We start from the raw sequence: 17,597 nt of genomic DNA, 5'->3' as shown, positions 1-17,597 counted from the left end.
CCAGATGGACTGGTTTGAGTATTTCAGAAACTGCTGATCTCCTTCCTGGGGTTTTCACACACAACAGTCTCTAGAGTTTACACAGAATGGTGCAGAAAACAAAAAACACTGAGTAAGTGAGTGACAGTTCTGTGGGTGGAAACAAACCTTGTTGATAAGAGAGGGTCAGAGGGAAATGGACAGATTGGTGCAAGATGCCAGGAAGGAAGGATATAGTAACTCATATAATCACTCTTTACAACTGTGGTGAGCAGAAAAGCATCTCAGCATGCAACAGCAGACAGAAGAACACACTGGGTTCCACTCCTGCAGCCAAGAACAGGGATCTTAGAACCAAGAACACGTTCCTATTAAAGTGGCCAGAGAGGTTATTATTCATTTTAAATTTTTAGTAGCTTTTTAAAAAAAAGAGTATATATTATTCAATTTAGGATATTAATTCCCTTTTCTGCTTTCAGAATTCCATGCTGAGGTCAGGACGGAGAATGGCGAGATGGTAACAAGCTGGCAGGAAGGAAGAAAATCAATACAGTCAGAATATTTTTATTATCAAGAGACAACACAAGGCTGTAAACAGATCAATCAAAATTTTCACTGTTATTGTAAATCGTTGGAGACGTTCAGCTGGAGGTGTGACTGGAATCTGAAGAGGCTTTACAGATTTATTGTGCTGTGCTAGTCACATGACACTGAGCGACTTCTCATTTTGCTCAAGGTGACCCGGGTTTTACATCAGTTCTACTGAAAATAGTTTTAAAGTCTTTAAAACGCAGCTCCAGCGCTGTTCTGATGTGTTTTAAGTTGTATGAGTTTTGGGATAGTTCCAGGCCATGGCCATCAAGCAACTCCATCAACCTCGTGAGACCTCATTCTAATACGTTATTGTTTCTATAGTAACAGCTTGTTCAGAGGAACTTGTAAGTAAATTTTTCAAACATCTTCAGGACAGAGGAGTTTACACTTCTTTGTTTTTTCTCAGTAACACGACCAGCTGTGGGTTTTTTGTCTTATTAACTTGAAGAGAGAATAAAGAGGCTGGTGAGGGAAAGACTGTTTATAGCTGCTATAATGTAAGTAACAACAGGAACAAACTAGATTTACGGATTTTCCACGACATTAAATGTAACTACAAACCGATTAAAAGTAAGACATGTGGTTCATTAATTAATTCTACATTAAAATTGTTGGCAAATCACTGTGATATGAGAGGAATAAAACATTCTGGGACGTGCTGTCACCAGTAAGTCAGGATTTTACTCAAACAGTGCATCATTTTTTTCTTACTTTAATGCAGTAAATTAATGGCTCCTGTATCATAGATTAATTTTAGCAGCATTGTTGTTGCTTTTATCTTTCAGCTGATCAAACTGCATTAAATGTCACATGACAGAGATGTAAATAAACCTGTCTTGCCCTGCACGTTGCTTTAAAATCGTCACTGTTCCTGTCGTCACGCCAGATTAGCGCGTAATTCTGCGACATTTGTGCGCAGCGAGGACGCACACACTCCCCTCAGGACACCGGTAAACACGGCCAGCCATGACATCACCCTCTTCACACACACACTCGGTGAAGAGCTCTGGCACGTGTGGTGCCAGGAAACGCTGCGAGCTCAGCGGGAATTTCATCAGCGCTGATTGGATACGGAAGATAAGCTGCCAGCAGCAGATGTGAAGCTCAGACTGGAAATAAATAAAGAAGTCACGCGTTCTGTCTCAGTACAATAAAGAATAATTTAATTTCAAATTCGGGTTCTACATGGAACATCAGAGCACAGATATCGGGGTAATGTGGGAGAATTTTATAAACTTTTCAGTGTTTTCCTTCATCAGTCAACAATCCAATCCAATAGAACCACACACGAGACTTTTATAAAATCTGTGACATGTTGTCTAATCAAATCAGAATGAAAAATGAAGATATATCACTTGCAGGAGACACAAGCAACGGTTTAGTGCTGAAACATTTCCGCATCTACTCTGGAATATAGGGGCAACCTTCGGTGGCTAGTTTTTAATCTAGGGAGCTAATTTACGAATCTGGAAATTGCTTTGCCAATCTTGTGGCTAGTTTTTAATCTAGGAAGCTAATTTGCCAATCTGGAAGTTTCTTTGCTAATCTTTTGGCTAGTTTTTAATCTAGGGAGCTAATTTGCTAATCTGGACGTTGCTTTGATAATCTTGTGACAAGTTTACTAGGACAAAAATTTAGAATAAGATGTAATATTGTGGTGAATAACCTAATCTGAAATATAATTTGCTAATCTGAGGGTCATTTTGGTAATCTGGGATTTTATTTAGTAAACTGGAGGCTAACATGGTAAATTTAGGACAAACTCAATCTGCTAATCTGAGGATTTGTCTATCAAGCCAGAGCCCAAGCATTGCCAAAGAGTCTGGGATTTGTCAGTAAATATGGCCGAGAACCAACGAGATTACAGTGAGATTTTCTTTTAACCTCACTGCTAACTGCTTCAAATAATCTTTTAAATATGTAGTGCCCTGCTGCAAATGATGATGTTTTATTTCTTTGGACATGTGTTTGGTTGGCAAATGTGCGGTGTATCTTGAAATGTTGTTTGTTGAATTGCTGCTGTTGTGCGGCGGGTTTGCACTGATGTGGAGAGGTCTGTGTTTGGTGCTTTATTTGGGAGGGGGCTGAAACGTCCCATGTCTTGATGGTCTTTGAATGTCTCATGTCATTTCCTCTGTTTATTTAGGTAATCAGGTGTCAATCTGTTATTAGCCAATTAATGCCAGTCAGAGATGAGCGTCAACTACCTACCGGATTCGGAGAGGGGGTGGGACTAAAAAGGAAAGAGACAAGGCTCAGGCGATTAACGGGAGAAAAAACGAGGGAAAAGAATAGTGACACAATGTAAAGAGCTAGTTGTAAGCCGTTTGAAACTGTTTAAAGTTGCTGTTGTTATTGAAACTAAAAAACGGAGGTTTTATATGTGTTACCTGGTACAAAATATACAGTGCCTTGGAAAAGTATTCATACCCCTTGAACTTTTTCACATTTTTCCACCTTACAACCACGAACTTAAAAGTTTTTTATTGAGATTTTATGTGATAGACCAACACAGAGTAGCACATAATTGTGAAGTGAAACGAAAATGATAAATGGTCTTCAAAATTTTAAACAAATAAAAATCTGAAAAATGTGGTGTGCATTAGTATTCAGCCCCCCTGCATCAATACTTTGTAGAGCCACCTTTTGCTGCAATTACAGCTGCAAGTCTTTTGTGGTATGTCTCTACCAGCTTTGCACATCTAGACACTGAAATTTTTGCCCATTCTTCTTTGCAAAATAGCTCAAGCTCAGCCAGATTGGATGGAGAGCGTCTGTGAACAGCAATTTTCAAGTCTTGCCACAGATGCTCAATGGGATTTCGGTCTGGACTTTGACTGGGCCATTCTAACACATGAATATTCTTTGATCTAAACCATTCCATTGTAGCTCTGGCTGTATGTTTAGGGTCATTGTCTTGCTGGAAGGTGAATCTCCTTCCCAGTCTCAAGTCTTTGCAGCCTCCAACAGGTTTTCTTCCAGGATTGCCCTGTATTTAGCTCCATCCATCTTCCCATCAACTCTGACCAGCTTCTCTGTCCCTGCTGAAGAAAAGCATCCCCATAGCATGATGCTGCCACCACCATGTTTCACAGTGGGGATGGTGTGTGCAGGGTAATGAGCAGTGTTCGTTTTCCGCCACACATAGCGCTTTGCATTTAGGCCAAAAAGTTCAACTTTGGTCTCATCTGACCAAAGCACCTTCTTCCACATGTTTGCTGTGCCCCCTACATGGCTTCTTATGCCTGTCTTTCAACAATGGCTTTCTTCTTGCCACTCTTCCAAAAAGGCCAGATTTGTGGAGTGTACGACTTATAGTTGTCCTGTGCACAGATTCTCCCACCTGAGCTGTGGATTTCTGCAGCTCCTCCAGAGTGATCATGGGCCTCTTGGCTGCTTCTCTGACCAGTGCTCTCCTTGCTCGCTCTGTCAGTTTAGGTGGACGGCCATGTCTTGGTAGGTTTGCAGTTGTGCCATACTTTTTCCATTTTTGAATGATGGATTGAACAGTGCTTCTTGAGATATTCAGAGCTTGGGATATTTTTTTATAACCTAACCCTGCTTTAAACTTCTCCAGAACTTTATCCCTGACCTGTCTGGTGAGTTCTTTGGTCTTCATGATGCTGTTTGTTCTTCAGTGTTCTCTAACAAACCACTGAGGCCTTCACAGAACAAGTCTATTTATGCTGAGACTAAATTACACACAGTAGGACTCTATAACTAATTAGACGACTTCTGAAGGCAATTGATTGCACTGGATTGTATTTAGAGGTATCAGAGTACAGGGGGCTGAATACTAATGCACACCACATTTTTCAGATTTTTATTTGTTTAAAATTTTGAAGACCATTTATCATTTTCGTTTCACTTCACAATTATGTGCTACTCTGTGTTGGTCTATCACATAAAATCTCAATAAAAAACTTTTAAGTTCGTGGTTGTAAGGTGGAAAAATGTGAAAAAGTTCAAGGGGTATGAATACTTTTGCAAGGCACTGTAAGAGTGAGCCGTGTTTGAAGCTGTTTCAGCCGGAAATTATACTAAACTTCAGCGATGCCATTTTCTGTTGTGTATTAGTGCTAGTTAGCCTTGTTTTCGCTAGCTGGGAGAAGGAGGAGACTGTGTGTGTGTGGGAGACATTTTGCACCAGGTTTTCTGATGTGCCTCAAAGCCTACACGCCTGCCTGTCATCCCGCTGCCGCGGAGGCCGCTGCTGCTGCTGTAGAGGGTTTTTGGGACTTTGCGCTGCCGCTAGGGAACCTACTGTTGCACATGGACCTGTCTTCAGGGCTGGTTTCTTCATCTCATCTCACCTGTCTTCACTGAACAGAGGGTTTGAGGAAAACTGTTGCTAACTATTTCTGAATTTCCAAGGATCAGTGAATACTAAGAAAATACTTTTCATGAGGATTCAAATGAGCTCCAACATGCACGCCAACGACATGGTCCCATAACTGAGTTTTACAAAACCCTGGGTATTTTATTTTACTGATTTCAAGGGTCACCAGGGCATTTTAAAGGGGTGATTGCCTGTTTGTGTGTTAATAAACATTTCATGTTGTTGCAATGTATGTCTGCAATTGCAGTGTTTATTTATGTCTGATAAATGTGGTTCGGGTTGGGCTATGGTGTGTTGAAAGGTACTGTATGCATGGGAGGTTGTAAGCTCACAGTGACAGTATAGCTATAAAATCAGCTAACTAGGCCTCTCGGCACCCTAGTCAGAGTCATATGCTCTAGTTAAAGTAGATACATCCCAAATTTAATATTTTAGTAGACTCCCTCCAATTCCCCTCCCATGCTTAAGGGGTTATCAGGTGTAAAGGGGTAGGCCATGACAATTCTGTAACACATTAGAGTTGAGTGGGAGGGCTACAAATAACATACATATAAAACTGTATATTAAAAAAAAGTTTTTCCTGCTGAAAACCCACACAGAGAAATTCCTGCACACACACACACACACACACACACACACACACACACACACACGGGAGACGCAGTCAGATTGCAACCTGCAAGATTCTGAAGCTTCTGGACAAAAAAATGTACAAACGATATGTAACCTGAACGCTCGCTCAGTGCTCCCAGAGTAATCCAGGGAGCTAACTCAATAATCTGTGGGTGAACTCTGTACTCCAGCTCCTGCTTTATTAGCACTGGAGGTAATTTAATAATCTCAGAGGTCAAGCTACAGTCTGTGGTCCAAACCTGTAACATAGGAACAAACTCGATAATATACGGTCAAATCTGGTGAGATACGGTAATTCACTCAGAACTCTCAGAACTAATTTAGTAATCTGGGAGCAACAATCTAGGTGTCTAATCTGTAATCTATCAGGTAATTTACTAATATGGGAGCTAAATTTGTCATAGAGGCTAACCTGGTAATCTGTGGTGCATTGTGGTATTACAGGAGCTAACAATATAATCTTATCTCAGAGCTAAATCTGTAATCTGGAAGCTGATATCGCAAAACCCCAAATGGAATCGATTTGCCAAAACAAGTTTAGGGTCTGTTTCATTAGCTTAGCATTGGCCCTTATAGCCATGAGTTTAGCATTGTGTTTTTTTTTTAAAATAAGGTTTAAAGAGAAGCCTCAGGGCCACTTACTTACTTACTTATCCTCTTCTTTCCGAGTGGAAGATAAGTCTGCGACACGTCAGTGCGATTCTGTGCAGTCTTTGCTACCCTTTGAGCTTCACCCCATGCCAGGCCCATCTCTTGGAGCTCAGCCCGGGCTGTTCTACGCTAGGTTGTTTTTGGCTGCCCCGGTTTATGCTTACCCGCCGGGGTCCAATGCAGCGCTATTTTTGGTATACATTATTGTTCCATTCTCAGCACATGTCCAAGCCATTTCAGCCAGCAACGCTTGATCTCCAGCACAATATTGTTGCTCCCAGCCTTCCTGTACACTTCATGGCCATCTGTTTCTAAATTCTTCTCGTGCAAACGTTCTTCTTGTTTTCGGAGATGCTGTCTCTGTTTTTGGAGCTGGAGTGACACAGCACCTTTAATAAAAACCAAACACAGCTGAAGAGCACTTCCTATGGAGAACCAGCTGGCCATCTAACAGACCCTTATGTCCAGACTAAACCTTCTGTTCAGTTCAGGTGAAAAGCAGCAATATAAACCTTTAAAGAAAAAAAAAACACCTTGAACAACATGCACATTAACAAAGACGTATTAAACACCATGAAGTTTATTATTTTACTATTTACTAAAGAATGTTATATATTTTTTTTTATCTATTTATAGTTACGTTTAATGTTGGTGATACAAGTTAGTTCCTGTTGTTACTTATGTTATAGCAGCTATAAACAGTCGTTCCATCACCAGAGTCTCTTTATTCTCTCTCATGAAGTTCATAAGACAAAACATCACACCTCATCATGTTACTGATAAACTGTAAAGAAGCGTAAACTCTTCTGTCCTGCGAACGTTGCAAAACGTAAAGTTCGAGCTTCACCTCAGACTGATACACAGTGCTGACAGTGGAGACTCCTTCCAGAGATGTTACACAAACACACTTCTCCTTACTTTAAGAAAACTTCACCTTCACCACCACATCAACACATCCTCTTTTTTTTTTACAACCCCGATTCCAAAAAAGTTGGGACAAAGTACAAATTGTAAATAAAAACGGAATGCAATAATTTACAAATCTCAAAAACTGATATTGTATTCACAATAGAACATAGACAACATATCAAATGTCGAAAGTGAGACATTTTGAAATTTCATGCCAAATATTGGCTCATTTGAAATTTCATGACAGCAACACATCTCAAAAAAGTTGGGACAGGGGCAATAAGAGGCTGGAAAAGTTAAAGGTACAAAAAAGGAACAGCTGGAGGACCAAATTGCAACTCATTAGGTCAATTGGCAATAGGTCATTAACATGACTGGGTATAAAAAGAGCATCTTGGAGTGGCAGCGGCTCTCAGAAGTAAAGATGGGAAGAGGATCACCAATCCCCCTAATTCTGCACCGACAAATAGTGGAGCAATATCAGAAAGGAGTTCGACAGTGTAAAATTGCAAAGAGTTTGAACATATCATCATCTACAGTGCATAATATCATCAAAAGATTCAGAGAATCTGGAAGAATCTCTGTGCGTAAGGGTCAAGGCCGGAAAACCATACCGGGTGCCCGTGATCTTCGGGCCCTTAGACGGCACTGCATCACATACAGGCATGCTTCTGTATTGGAAATCACAAAATGGGCTCAGGAATATTTCCAGAGAACATTATCTGTGAACACAATTCACCGTGCCATCCGCCGTTGCCAGCTAAAACTCTATAGTTCAAAGAAGAAGCCGTATCTAAACACGATCCAGAAGCGCAGACGTCTTCTCTGGGCCAAGGCTCATTTAAAATGGACTGTGGCAAAGTGGAAAACTGTTCTGTGGTCAGACGAATCAAAATTTGAAGTTCTTTATGGAAATCAGGGACGCCGTGTCATTCGGACTAAAGAGGAGAAGGACGACCCGAGTTGTTATCAGCGCTCAGTTCAGAAGCCTGCATCTCTGATGGTATGGGGTTGCATTAGTGCGTGTGGCATGGGCAGCTTACACATCTGGAAAGACACCATCAATGCTGAAAGGTATATCCAGGTTCTAGAGCAACATATGCTCCCATCCAGACGACGTCTCTTTCAGGGAAGACCTTGCATTTCCCAACATGACAATGCCAAACCACATACTGCATCAATTACAGCATCATGGCTGCGTAGAAGAAGGGTCCGGGTACTGAACTGGCCAGCCTGCAGTCCAGATCTTTCACCCATAGAAAACATTTGGCGCATCATAAAACGGAAGATACGACAAAAAAGACCAACTAGAATCCTACATTAGACAAGAATGGGTTAACATTCCTATCCCTAAACTTGAGCAACTTGTCTCCTCAGTCCCCAGACGTTTACAGACTGTTGTAAAGAGAAAAGGGGATGTCTCACAGTGGGAAACATGGCCTTGTCCCAACTTTTTTGAGATGTGTTGTTGTCATGAAATTTAAAATCCCCTAATTTTTCTCTTTAAATGATACATTTTCTCAGTTTAAACATTTGATATGTCATCTATGTTCTATTCTGAATAAAATATGGAATTTTGAAACTTCCACATCATTGCATTCCGTTTTTATTTACAATTTGTACTTTGTCCCAACTTTTTTGGAATCGGGGTTGTACAACATCAGTGGAGCATCTGCTGTACAAGTCCCTGTGAATGAGCTGTTACTATAGAAATGATAACATATTACTCTACGTTCATGCTAGCAAGTGACAGCGTTTGTAGTTAGTGGCTTGTAGACGTCAAGTGTACAAAATTTTTTTTTTCGTGGGCTAACTCTACTAGATACATCCACTCACCAGAGTGAGTGAATTAATTACAGGTAGGAACTGGGTTAGTTGCGAGTGAGGAATGCAGAGGCGTTGCCAGGATGTCATGCTTGGGTGGGCATTTGGTTTATTTGGGGGGGCAACAAATTACATTTCTTATTGTAGTGTATGTGTATGTATGTGTGTATAAGTCCCCCATTTTCGTGATCAGACGTGTTTCCCATGATTAATAGCGCATTCAGATGGGTATGAGCAAATTAATAGGACAAAGATTTCCTAAATGATAGTTGCTGGTGATTGGTTGAAGCAAAGTGGATAAAATAACATAATGGTGGGAAATCTGCACTGCTTGGAAGAGGTTTTGTTTATTGCTCTTGTGACATTTGCTACTTTTTATCATCATCGTCCTCACCATCATCATCTGCTTGACCCCAGGGAGTTGGGTAGCCCCACTGGGCTCTGAATCTGCTACAAATCCAGTAATGCAATTTGAACTATAAGATGTTTTGATTGAACTAGGTTTTGATTCCAGTAATTATCACCTACTAATGCTTCCAATTTCACAAATGGCCATTTTTAGTTCTTTACAAGAACAAAAATCTTTTGAAACTCTATTTTGCGTAATAATTTGGAACAGTCCATTTTTAGTTTTTTTTTAATTTAAAAAAATACAGCTAGCATTGGAAGGTTCGTTCAAAAACAGTTGATTTGTACACTGACGGTTGATGACTTGAAAATTAGGACGATTGTCATTTCTATTGACTCTTCAGGAAAATCAGTGAAAAAAGTCATTTGCATAATAATTTGGAATGTAGTGTAAGTTGAGATCCATACTCACACATAAACATTCAGAGGGTCAAACATGAAAAAAACAGACACATGAAAAAAAGGTTGGGCTTCATTATGCACCATATCTGCATCTAGTGATAAAAGGAAAGGACCTGTCATTACATGGACTTGTGTGATTAATAGAAGCAATGGAACATTTTTATATCAATATTTTTTCCCTTTTTTATGAATACAAACAGAACTTATAGGCTGCAATATAGGTGTATTAAAGAACTATACCTACTAGAGAACAAGAATAGTGGAAAATTGCTCTCAGTCTAGTTAGATAAGTGATCAGTTTCTAGTGTATAACCTGGAATATCTACAGTATTAGTCTGCGGTTAGATTTGGAAAATTCTAAAACAAATTCATTCATATCCAAATTCTTTGTTATTTGTTTTTCATGTGCCAGAATGACTAAATGTGTCTTCCTTGAATGCAGCATTGTTCTTCGGAGAGGTGTGAGAATGCGAGTCAGAGTAGAAAAAGAGCTTTCACATGCAGCTGATGACACACCAATGATGAGTGCGGTGACATACGGTACAGTTTATGCAGCATGGGGAAGGCCTCCTTGTACTGCTGGATGCATTTGCACACTTCAGAGAGGTTAGCATCTGTGCTTAGATTATTGACTAACAGTGTTTTTGCCACAGCAATTTCATTTTGTAAGCCCACATCATTAAGTTCCTGGCCTGCAAGCACTTGAAGTGGCTGTAGGAGAGAGGGGTCAAGAAAAGACACAGATTTGGGCAGGAGGAATGATGTCGCCTTCATTAAGTCAACATTTTTTTGACAGAACCTTGTCTCCATTTCCACAATAGCTCTCTCAAGAATGTTGTACATGGCCCTTTTAAATGCCTGATTAGGAGCACTTGCTAGGTTGTTGGAGTCACCATGCCCTATGGACCCTTTTCACGTGACGTCACGACAAACGCGGCCGCCATTTTGGACATGTACTACCAGTAGTTTACCACAGCCAACATTGAGGAACGGCAGCAAAGAAAGTGTTTATTTTCAGCAAGACTTCCATCATGCCACTATATTGTTGTGCACCTGGATGTAGTAACCATCAACAAACAAGGCAAGGGTTATCATTTTATCGGATCCCGGTAGATGCTGACCGACGGAGAAGATGGATAGCGGCATACCAACGCTTGTGCAGTGACCACTTTGTTGGAGGTAAGACGAATAAAATTAGCCAGAAAAGGCATTACATTGCTGTTAACATTCCATTCTAGTTTACTGTAATTATGATCTGGCAGCTATTTACACCGGATCCAGTGTAAATAGCTGCCGGAGTCAACGTCCGAGGTTCTGGAGCGCGCGCGCGCTAGCGCGCAGCCGGCCGGGGAGGGAGAGCGCGCGCGCTAGCTCACGGCTCCGGCCGGGGAGGGAGAGCGCGCGCGCTAGCCCGCGGCTCCGGCCGGGAAGCGCGCGCTAGCCCGCGGCTCCGGCAGCGAAGCGCGCGCGCTAGCTCGCGGCTCCGGCAGCTAGCTCGTGGCTCCGGCCAGGGAGGGAGAGCGCGCGCGCTAGCCCGCGGCTCTGGCAGCGAAGCGCGCGCGCTAGCTCGCGGCTCCGGCAGCTAGCTCGCAGCCGGCGGCTCCGGCAGCTAGCTCGCGGCAGCTATTTACACTGGATCCGGTGTAAGTAGCTGCCAGATCATAATTACAGTAAACTAGTAAATACAGTTTTCTGCATCTCACTCCTTTTTCTTTTATGTTTGTCGCCTTCCTCGCATTCAAACCGATTCGAGCTGAAGTCCACTACATGTCCAAAATGGCAGTCGCATTTACGAAGGTCACGTGACTGAAAAGGGTCTATACTTGACAAAATAATGCTACCATCAAGCTGGGAGTTAACTGTCCGTCTCCTTTTAGGTGGATTAGGAGTGCTTCCACAGTGAGAGAAATGCTCCTCCCAGAAGGAGTCGCAACGTAACTCCTTCAGTGTACTCAGTGAGGCTGCCACCACCTCTCCTGCAGTGCATAAATCTACTGTTTGTGACTGGAGAATTGAATTGGCTGGCTGCAGCGCACCAAGCACACGAAGGAGAAATCTACCAGTGTCAAAGAAGTTCAGGCAGTTCAGCTGGGTCAGAAGACCACACGCTTCTGTACAGAGGTCAAAAGGAGCAGTGTTATCGTCTGCTACCTCAGACAGAAGCTGCCTGATGGCATCCTCATTGTCAACAATTGATTTTGTGACATCATGATGACTGGTCCATCGGATTTCAAGGAGTCTTTTCAGTGTGGGGGTGTCATATCTATGTACAACATAATGTCTGTGACAAAATGTGTTCATTGCACCAGACCAGTCAAAGAACTGCTTTGCTAGAGGCTCAGACTGCATTGCATGTACCACTGCCAGATGTAGTTGGTGATTGTAACAGTGGACATAAGGGATGTCTTTGCCAACTTTGCTCTGTAGCAAGGCCTGGACACCACCCCTCACTCCTGACATAACAGAAGCACCATCATAGCATTGGGAGACCAAATTATTTGCACTGTAACCCAGATCAGACAAATGTGAAAGGATTTGATTGCACATATATTCAGCATTAAGCTGGTCCAATTCAACTAAGCCAATTAAATGTTCCTGGAATGGAATTCCGGACAAATCGAATTATTATTGACAGGTTCTCAATGTTACAGCGGTCCCTGGTGCCATCACACTTGATGCTCATGCCAGGGGTGTCAGCCTCATCATATTTCCTTTTGATTTCTTTTAGAACCATTTTTGCCAGAGTTTCAATTATCTCGTTTTGGATGGTGTTAGACGTGTATTTAGCATTTTCGGGGATGCATTTTGCGATATCCTTCAGTTTTTGATCTTTGAGGAGTGTATACTCGAACAGCCGGATTAAAAGCCCTTCCTCATTCTCAGCCCCGTGAGTGTGCCCCCGAAAAGCCAGTTCATTTACTGTGAGGAATTGTATGACTTCACCTACACTTTTCACATAGTATCTGTTCTTTTCAATCTGAGTTTGATCGAGAAGGTGAACGATACTTTCTCCTGTCTCCCCACGGCGTTGACACTCCTGCCAGGCGGACATCGCCCTAATGTGCACAAGGCTGGAAGCGTGCTTGTTAAAGCCACCGTCTTTTTCCAGAGCCTTTTTCCAATTAGTGTACCCACGTTTGGTGAATATGTTGTCCGAATTTAAACTAAATTTGCGACAGGCAAAGCAAAAGCTGGCATCTTGCAAGACTGAATATTCCAACCATGGCCGTGACTGAAACCAGCCTGCACTAAATGACCGGTAGGTTTGGCCAAAAAGGCGTTTTGGATACATTTTTAGAATGGGCTGAGATGGGCTATCCGTGTTTAAATCAAGTGGAATGGAAGACTGTATGCCTGTAACGTTTGTGCAGAGCAATGCATCTTTATTGGTAATATCTGTTGTAGCAGAGGTGCTAGCGTCAACGGGAACAGAGACATGTACTGTACGATGTTAGCATCCACCGACAAAGATGCAGCGCTTAGCACGGTGTTGAGGCAACTTTGGTTGAGGGCAGAGGTGCTGGGCTGAGAAACGTCCTCAGTATCGGAGGAAGTGCTGGGCACGGGGGGTGAGGGTGTCTGCTTTTTAATGAGAAACCTATGCATGACTATCAGAAGGGAAAGTAAGCAATGTATTACTGTTAACTATTAACTCGGAATCTACAGTACCGCCGTACACACTGACTTTGCTACTACCGCATGTGCATAGAGCGAGCACGCATGCAGCTTTTTTATATATAGGGTGGGCAGGGCACCCCCCCTCCCCTTCCCTTTCGAAATGGCCAATGAGAAAGCAGTAGAGTGCAAAATGGATTTAAAGGAGAACACAAGATGCCACCTCCGAGCAAAATCGTGCATATTGTGATGATATTCACAGGCGTTTTTTATAGGATGGGCAACCAATTTATCAGGGTGGGCAAGGATTATCTCAGGGTGGGCACTGCCCACCCCTGCCCCCCCGTAGACACCCCCCCCGGAGGAATGGAAGAAATATCGGACCACACAAGCCGTAGGATTGGTCTGAGGAACCATTTGAATCGTTGTCACTTTACTGCGCCGTAACTAATTTGCATTGAATTGATAAGATTTCAGGTCACATGATGCTGAAATCCCACTCCGCTGCATAGAAGACGAGCGATTTCCTGTCAGTTTGTTCCTCACTGGTGTGAATTTAATGTTAGAACATGAAAAACATTCACATTCATGTGCAGGTTGATGTAGGGTGGCCAGATTTCCCAAGTCTAAAACTGGGACACTTTGCGCGTGACCGTGATACTCGTGCACGCACACGCGTTTTGATGTAAACATGCGCCGGCTCAAACTGGCTCAGACAGGTGCTTTTATCATTTTGTATAAGCTCACTTTTATCAACATTTCAGAGAATAATCAAGTATTTTCTTGTTATCTACATGTACTTCTATCACAGTTCAGTTAAAGTAAGAAAATCAGACAGCAGGTGTGATGATGGGGAATCGGCCAACAGCCTAAACTTCAACTGATTTATTTCACCTTTGTGAAAACGCCAAGAAAATGCATTGCTTGCATATTAACATCAACATTTTATGCAATAAACTTTTTTTTAAACAATAGGCTATGCATTGTAACAGGAACAAGCGCATGAGCCTAATCGTTGTCACCTCCGAACCTTTACCCAAAATGCCTCTGTTTAATCTTAACCAGTGTCGGCTATTAACTAGTTTGAAAACGTGAACCCTGAGTTGACAACAGCATGAAACAAGTCAAGACAATCTGTGATACAGATTAAAGACAGATGAAACAGATGAAAGGCAACAAAAAATGTTTCAGAAACACAGCCGCCCAACCCACCCGCCCTAAAGAAGATGCCATTTTATTGCATATATTTACATGATGAGTGAATTTGCTCCAGTAGCGCTTTATTGCCCGAGAGCCTGCTGGGAAACTGCGAGCAAGTATTGTCGAAATTGGCCCAGGTAATGAGCAAGGCTTCGAGAGTAGGCGCGGTCATGCGATTCCTCTCGTCAGTCCAGGTGTTGCTCATGAGTGAAAATATTCGCTCAGCTGGAGCATTGGTGCCAGGTAGGCACATGGCAAACTGGCAAAGCTGGCTGACATTGCTGTAAAGAATCTCCCTACTCTTGAAGTGCGCAAACATCTCCGCCCAGCACTCATCCGTTCGGCATTGTCGCGTTGTAGTTGACAGCTGCTAGTGAAAAACCCGCTATAACGCGGCCTCTATATTGCAACATTGTACAAATAGATACATTGTATGGTTGACTGCGCACACACACACTGATGCTGAATTGCTAGAAGCTTTATTGACATCGCGTTGGCTATATATGATCGCTATAACCGGGACAGTTTGTTAGTGTTTGGTGTAAACCGGGACATTTCAGCGTCCTGACGGAACTTTGTTGGGACTGGGGACACGCAACTCAAAATCGGGACTGTCCCGGTCAAACCAGGACGTCTGGTCATGTTAGGTTGATGCTCTGTTTGTAATGATGTCTGTAATGACAAGAGTGTAGCCAAAGAGCTACAACATTGAGCACCACTCATGCTAATGCTAAACTTCTCCACACTCACACTGAGGCGGAGGGGGAGGGGGAACAGACATGCGGCGAATCGTGAGTGTGTGGCGTATCTTTCTCTGGCAAGGATCAGTGATGAGCAAATCATCCACTTCATCACGACTGCATGCTGAGCCGAGATAACGATAACACCGAGACCGGCATCGTAGCGAATGACTCAGCAGAGAACAAAAAGCACTCACGCGTCATATTTCTGCACATGACAATTAGCATAAAAGCATTTTATTCACCTCTGTGTGTGTGTGTGTGTGTTTGAACAATGAATAGCCTTGTTTTTTTTAAAGCAGAAGTCTCATGCTAACTCAGAGTAACACACACACACACACACACACACACACACACACTCTCTCTCTCTCTCTCTCTCTCTCTCTCTGTGATAATAATAACAATAATAATAATAATAATAATAATAATAAACAACTCAGGCACTAACAGCATTCATTTATAATTTAGTTTATTTTACATCTTCCTTTCAGCTATAATGCTAGCTTGTGTTTCAGCCTGTTTACTATATCACTAGCGATGTGTAAAACTATTCTCCACCCTCGTGTGTGTGTGTGTGTGTGTGACTCTATCTCAGTGTTTTACACCTTAAACACCTTTTATTTCTTCCATTTTTCCTGTAAAATAAAAGCGTGATGTCTCGATCAGGGTTTGGCAGTGGCTTCATTACACCACGTTAACATGATGTTTCATTTTTAAACCTGTAATTAATTCCCCATGCTGACACATACATTTATCTGTCACCGTAGAGCTTCTCGCCACACGCTAATGGAGGAATAAATTCTTAGTCCAGGTGGGAATTTCAGCAGTGTGTCAGCTCTGAGCTCGGAGCAGAAAACGAAAAGAAAGAAGGTGTGTATTTCCTGTCCAAGGTTGTGTTCATGATGCAGTGATGAGAAGGTTTATATGGATGAAGTGGAGACAGTGGTGTCAGACCACCAACCTGCTCCTAAACATCAACAAGACAAAGGAACTGGCTGTGGACTGCAGAATGGAGCAGCAGCAAACACACACGTCTCTAACCATCAATGGAACACCAGTGGAGAGAGCAAGCAGCTTCAGGTACCTCGGCGTACACGTCAGCGAGGACGGTCTTGGACTTGACACACTTCATCTGCAATATGGAAGGTGAGACAGTGTCTTTAGCACCTCAGACAGCAGAGGAAGTTCTACATCTCCTCAGCTATCCAAAAAAACCTCTTATACTGCCACTCAGACAGCATCGTCACTGGAAACTTCACCATTTGGTACAGTAACTGCAGCACTGAGGACCACAAAGCCCTGCAGAGGGTAGTGAGGTCTTCTGAATGGATCACCAGGTAAGTACTGCCCATCCTGAAGGACATCTCCACAAGGTGGCACAGGACCAGAGCAACAAAGATCTTCAAGGATCCTACACACCAGACTGTTTCAGCGGCTGCAATCAGGAAAGTGTCTCTGCAACCACATGGCCAGGACCTAAGGCTAAACAGGAGCTTCTTCCCCAAGCCATCAGAACCCTGAACTCATAACCACCAATGCCCTTCAGCTCCTTACATTACATTTAATTCTGTTGGTGGTTTCAACTCAGTACGCCTTTTTAGGTGTCAGGATTTGCAATCTGCCGGAGGAAATGCAGCAGTGATGTGGAGGAACCTAAGAAGAAGATTCCTCCTTCAAAACCCTCAAATACTACACTGAGGTTTCAGAAAGTTCTGGAAAGGAAATGAAGGCATGAACACAACACTCTCAGGAGTAAACAGCAGCTCAGAGTTCAGCTGTAGCTGGTTGAGTATGTGGAGACACGGACAGGAAGCTGAGCAGCTGATGGAGGAAATGAGGAGGGTGAATGTGTGAGGGGTGCGTTCAGGGTGAGCGTGTGAGGGGTGTGTTCAGGGCGAGCATATGAGGGGTGCGTTCAGGGTGAGCGTGTGAGGGGTGCGTTCAGGGCGAGCATATGAGGGGTGCGTTCAGGGTGAGCGTGTGAGGGGTGCGTTCAGGGTGAGCGTGTGAGGGGTGTGTTCAGGGCAGGTGTATGAGGGGTGCGTTCAGGGCGAGCATGTGAGGGGTGTGTTCAGGGTGAGCGTGTGAGGGGTGTGTTCAGGGTGAGCGTGTGGGGGGTGCGTTCAGGGTGAGCGTGTGAGGGGTGTGTTCAGGGTGAGCGTGTGAGGGGTGTGTTCAGGGTGAGCGTGTGAGGGGTGTGTTCAGGGCGAGCATATGAGGGGTGCGTTCAGGGTGAGCGTGTGAGGGGTGTGTTCAGGGCGGGTGTATGAGGGGTGCATTCAGGGCGAGCGTGTGAGGGGTGT

Source organism: Neoarius graeffei, chromosome 12 (assembly GCF_027579695.1).
Source record: "Neoarius graeffei isolate fNeoGra1 chromosome 12, fNeoGra1.pri, whole genome shotgun sequence".
Classification (NCBI taxonomy): Eukaryota; Metazoa; Chordata; class Actinopteri; order Siluriformes; family Ariidae; genus Neoarius; species Neoarius graeffei.
The sequence above is the reverse complement of the archived record's forward strand: the minus strand, read 5'-3'. Positions refer to the sequence as shown.